Source organism: Cricetulus griseus, chromosome 2 (assembly GCF_003668045.3).
Source record: "Cricetulus griseus strain 17A/GY chromosome 2, alternate assembly CriGri-PICRH-1.0, whole genome shotgun sequence".
Classification (NCBI taxonomy): domain Eukaryota; kingdom Metazoa; phylum Chordata; class Mammalia; order Rodentia; family Cricetidae; genus Cricetulus; species Cricetulus griseus.
The window spans coordinates 398170841-398177000 of record NC_048595.1 but is presented as its reverse complement, the minus strand read 5'-3'; positions in this window follow the sequence as shown (position 1 = coordinate 398177000).

Genomic DNA, 6160 nt, shown 5'->3' with positions numbered 1-6160 from the left:
ACAGCCCATCCCCCACATCTGCCCAGCCTTGGTTTTCTCTGGATTCTCTTCTGGGAAATCCTTCTGTTCTATTCACCATCACTCAGTTCTTGCTTTTCTGTGTTACCAACATTGCCCTCTTCTCTCCAGTCACTCTTGTTAGTCTTTATTAACCAGCACCAGGATTCTAGGAAGACATTCATTCATGCATCCTTCTGCCCCAGTACAAAGGAATCACTTCACTTAGCCTACCATACCTTCATGAGGACCTGATCCCTCTGCCTGGATGTCCCCTTGCAGATGAAGGTTCCCTCTGGGCTGACTCTGGTCCCCTCCCCCCATGCCCAGTACAATCTGGGCACATGAGACTTGAAGTGTGTCAATGGACAGTTCTGCAAGAACCAGCCCAGCCTGGAGCAAACTCCTGTCCATAGTTGTATCTGGTATGATCTGTCTGTTTTAGGGCTGGGAGTCCCCATCCAGTCTGGACCTTATTTAGGCCCCAGATCTCTGTTCCTGTGTTTCACTAATAAACTTATAAAACCCATGTAAGTTCATATTGCCTCTTTCCTGATGAAACCCTCATCTCAGGCCATGTCTCTTCTGTATGTGGAATGGTCACTGAGTGAGAACCTCTGGCACCTGAGGTTTGTCCATTACACAGAATCTAAGTGTAGTTTGATCTGTGTGAATTAGACCCTGCAGAAGCTGGGTCCCCAGCAGCCTGTGTAGACACAGCACCACCTGCACAGATAGCCAGCCATCACTTGTTCATACCTCATGGGTGTGTCTTCTGAGCCCTGCTTTCTTCAGTTGACAGTTGTAGGGACATGTGCACAATGTTTATCAGCATATGGACTATCAGGAGAAGGAAGGAGTCAAGTCTGGGGGCTAGACTTAAAGCTGGTCAAGAGCACCAGAAAGCCAGTTCTCAAAAGCTTAAGACTTAATATGCTTTCTGATTAAAAACTCCAAAGACAGATTCCTCTTTGAAGAAATGACCCAGGTCCTTGTGGTCCTTAACAAGGATTGCACTGAGTCAAGGATAGACATGTATGCACACATGTGTGAATTTGTGTGTGTATGAACACATATACATATACAGTAGATGGGCATCCCAATGATACACACCACTTTGTTTACAGAACTCTGTGTTCAGAGCTGTCTCCTAGGTCCCCAGGCTGCAGGAATCATTGTCAGATGCAACAAAATTGCAAGTGCAAATGGTGTGCATTCAGGGGGAGGCTCCTGTGTGGCATCTGAACAGGATCCCTTTAGGTCCAGGATGTTGTAGGGTTTTTATTGCTGTGAAGAGACAACAACCATGGCAACTCATAAAGGAAACATTTAATTTGGGTGGCTCGCTTACAGTTTCAGAGGTTCAGTCCATTGTCATCATGTTGGGGAGCATGACCATGTGTAAACAGATGTGGTGCTGGAGCTACGAGTCCTACATCTTGCAGGCAACAGGAAGTTGATTAATTGTCACACTGAGGGAAACTTGAGCAAAAGAGACCTCAAAGCCCACCCACCACAGTGACACACTTCCTCCAACAAGACCACACCTCCTAATAGCACCACTTCCTTTGGGGGGGCATTTTCTTTCCAACCACCACACAGTGGGAAAATAGATTTCAAGAACAGAGTTGGGGGTTTTGAATTCTGATTCTGCAATTAATTGGTGATTCTGAGAAAAATTCTCAGCTCACATGAGCTTCATTTCTTTGTTTATAAATGAGGAACAATGATACCTCTGATATTAGCTGGAATGAGACAATAAGAGGAGACCATGTGCAATTCCTGGCAATATCAAGTCAAGACATCTTAACTGGATGCAAGTGGCAGCAGAAACCTGCCAACTCTTTGGTTCAAAAGTTTGACTTATGAATGGTGTGTAGGAACTAGGAAAACAATTCACAAAATCCATACTTGGGAGAGATCTTCTCATTAGAGATTCTATTAAATACTTTTCTGATTGCTATGACCACATTCTTGGTAAGAAGCAACTGAAGAGAAGGGAAGCATAGAGAAAGAAGAGGGAAGAAGAAGGAATGAAAGAAAGGAAGAAGGAAGAAAGAACACAGGCCATTGTGGCAAGCAAGGTATGATGGTAGAAGGAGGGTGGCCACATTGCATCTGTAGTCCGGAAGCAGAGAGAAGCAAGAAGGGGATGCTGGCATTTAGTTCTTTTCTCCCTGTATACAGGGCAGAACCTCAGCCAATGGGGAAGACACTGCCCACATTTGGTGTTCTCTTCTACTTTCAGTCAAACCTTCCTGGAAACATTCTCAAAGACACACAGTAATAAGTTTCCATGGTGATTATAAATATTTTCAGACTGACCAGAATAATACAACTGTATTTTCCAATAGCTAGCCTCAGGAATAAATGATTGGGGCCAGTGAAAAAGGGCAGCTCAAAGCTTTAGAGTCCATAGTTGACATATGGTTCGTTCTTCATACTGGGCATCTTATGGATTTGGACAAACATGTAATGACATGTATCTACCTGACAAAACACAGGATTGTTTCACTGTCCTATAGATCCTCCAGCAGTAAGCAAGCTAATGGACTAGTCCTGTGACAAGACATTTGCTTGTTACATGTGTTAACACATGGAATACAGAGATGAGGAAACTCTGTATATGTGCTGTAGGGAGGTAACTGCACCCCTGTGAAGTAACAACTACAGAATGCCCAGTGGCCAACCTGGCAGTGAGGAGCCACAGGGAGGGAGGGAAGGCAGGCTGTCATAGGAGGCAGTATGTCAGGATGCTTCAAAGACTAGTAGATTCCTAGGTGGACAACAGGAAGAAGTGAAGATTGGAGCAGAGGCACTTGAGTGGGCAAACCTGTTTCTTGTTGGTGGACTGTGGCCAGTGAGACAGAAGGGGGCTCAGGTGAGGGGCATGGAAACTCCTAGAACTGGGGGGTGCAGCAGCAGGGGTCAGGGAGACTCTTTCTTTTCTGATGAGAGCCATGATTCTCTCCTGTAGATTGTGAGGGAGAAATGACCCCTCAGCTGCCAGATGAGCCCAGAGCAGCAGGACCTGGTCCTTGGCTGTGACTCAAGCTACTTTTGCACCATGGGTCTCAGATTTCTCATCTGATAAGTGGTTAGTAACAGCAGTTACCATCTGAAGTTACCATGAGAATTAAACTTAATGGGGTTAGTGTTCAAGAGTCATTTATTTCACTGCCTGGTGCTTAGAACACCCCATAAATGTCTGTTCTGGGTATTATGAGGGGCAGAATGTTATTCCAAGAGTCTTAAGTGAAGAGGGAAGCAGAGAAAATCTAATAGAAATGAGATTATATGGTGAGTATGGACTTAGGATAAAGAACATTAAAAGATATTTCTGCTGGGCATTGTTGGCACACACCTTTAACCCCGGTACATGGGAGGCAGAGGCCAGCCTGGTCTACAGAGCAAGTTCCAGGACATTTAGGGTTATGCAGAGAAACCCTGTCTCAAGAAACAAAAAATTAACAAACAAAAAAAGGAAAAGTTTCTGCCTTCTATCTTCTATGCTTAGATCCAGAGAATCAATGTCAACTGCCTCAGTGGCAAACTCTGGAAACTGAACATCTCAAGTAGACAGAGGGTTTAATTTCTCATCCACTGTCTACAGCAGGCCAGGCGGCTATCTCCCATGGTTGTTCCAGTGTCTAGGGAACTTAGGCTTTTCTTAACTAGGGCACATGGGATACATGGCTTCCAAGGTCACTGAGATAGAAGCAAAGGGTACCATGGCTCCTAACGGCTTCATCACCCCAGATGTGGCTCTCTTCAATGGCACTCCCTCCGCAATACCAATACTAGTCTATGGCTCCAAACACCAGTGGAACCCAGAAGAGGCTGGGAGATAAAGATGAGAATGAGGTTATCTGGCATTGTCTGGAACAAGCTGCCTCAGTTGAGATGTCCAATCAACTGTCTGAGAGTTCTTTTGCCTTTGACCAGAGCTGGGAGATGCTCAACACTCTTTCCATAGTCCATGCAGACATCCTCCCTTTTGGTTTTGACAATAACCCTGCTCACATTACCATAAAGCTCCATGTTATATCTAGGTCTTTTAAAACGACTGTTAGGAGGAGTTTTCTACAGCTTGGAGAATTATCTATATGGTAGCCATGTTTTTCATTTGAATGTGTAAATTCATTATGTATATTGAGCAAAAGAATAAATAGCAAGTAGCTGATAGAGAAAACAGCAGGTAGAGAGCAAACATTATAAAATCAGAATACAGTAGAGTTGACGGGAATAGCCCAAAACTGAGAGAGCAAACAGAAGGTGACACCATCAAACCAGGGCTTAAACACATGTAGCAGAAGTCAGCTGGTAAAAAGGGAACCAGCTGGGGTTCCTGGTGGAGAGCCCCAAATGGAATAGCAATCAGGAAGGTCTAGGTACTTACAGAGAGAGGGGCAAATAGATAATATCAATTTGGATACTTACAACCATCCAGCAGAAATGACTGGGGAAACTGAGGCAGTGGACTAGAATTCCTGATTGAACTTTCCCACCATGGATGAGCATGCCTGGCTGAACTCCTGGCTTGGCTTCCCATTCCCACTCCAGGGATTTTTTTTTTTTCTTTTTGTGATTGTTTGTTTTCGAGACAGGGTTTCTCTGTGTAGCCCTAACTGTTCTGGAACTTGCTCTGTAGATCAGACTGGCCTCGAACTCACAGAGATCTACCTGCCTCTGCCTCCTGAGTGCTCCACCACCATCAGGCGTCTCCAGTGATTTTTATAACACAGGACAAACCGTAGCAACCTCTGTTGGAAATGGCTGACCTAGCTATTCTCAGGGATACAGTGATTTACTCAGATATGAGGAGGAGGACAGTTTGAGACAAACATGTTTGTGTCTGAAAAGAGGAGGAGGGACCCTTTCCAGACCCAGCTTCCCAGCGAATAGCAAGTGACAATTTACCAGTATGATGACGTTATAGGGAGGTATTGTTGACCTGGATTTGGGCTTTTTAAATCCATTTAATGATGAAGTGGTGACACTTTGAAGCTTTGGTTTCCATAAGATATGTAGCCAAAGTGACCACTTTGGTTAAGAAGGCTCTGAACACCCCCAATTTTTTTTGTAGGGGGAGTATTTTGTGTCTGACATAAAAATTAACTTCCTCTTTTTTATTCTATGGTTTTATTGAATAATATTTCATTTATAAAAATATTTTTCTACTCATTTTTGAAAAGCCAGAAATATTAAAAAGCTGAAAAAGAGGCCGTGTGGTGGTGGTGCAAGTCTTTCATCCCAGCACTCGGAAGGCAGAGGCAGGCTGATCTCTGTGAGTTCGAGACCAGCCTGGTCTACAAGAGCTAGTTCCAGGATAGGCTCCAAAGCCACAGAGCAACCCTGTCTCAAAAAAACAAAACAAAACAACAACAACAAAAAGCTGAAAAAGCCAATAATTTATAATCCCACTTGGCACTGCTTGTGGAAAAGGTCAAGGCCAGCTGAAAGCACGAAGAATACCTTTGCTGCTGTTAACGTCATTGACACTACCCACACATTTATTTACTTATTCTGGGTTTGATTTTTTTTTTTTTTGAGACTGGTTTCTCTATGTAGCCTCAACTATCCTGGAACTCACTTTATGGACCAGGTTGGCCTTGAACTCACACAGATCCACTTGCCTCTGCCTCTCAAGTGCTGGGATTAAAGGCCTGCACCACCATGCTGGTCTCAGGTTTGACTTTTTTTTAGAAGAAAACTTTAAGGTTCACGGAGTGGCAGGTACAGGGTTTTCTCACACGTCCTTTGCCTCCCCTGTCATAAGTATCCCCACCAGAGTGGTGCATTTGATATGACTGACAAACGTTCATCATTGCTATTGGAGTCCATAGTTCACTCTTAGTGTTGGACATTTGGATTTTTTGTTTGCTTGCTTGTGTTTTGCATATATATGTTTGTGAATGGAGTCTCAAGGTTGATGTCACATGTCTTACTTGATCACTGTCTACTGTCTATACTGAGGCAGGGTTTCTTAGTTTACTCCAGAGCCCATTCTAGGAGCCTGCTCTAGGAATCTCGTGTCTCTGCCTACTGCACATTGGGATTACAGGTTGCACACCACATCCACCTGGCATGGTGTGTGGTTGCTTGAGATCCAAACTGTGGATCTCATGCGTGCATAGTACATGCTGTACCACTGAGCATTCTC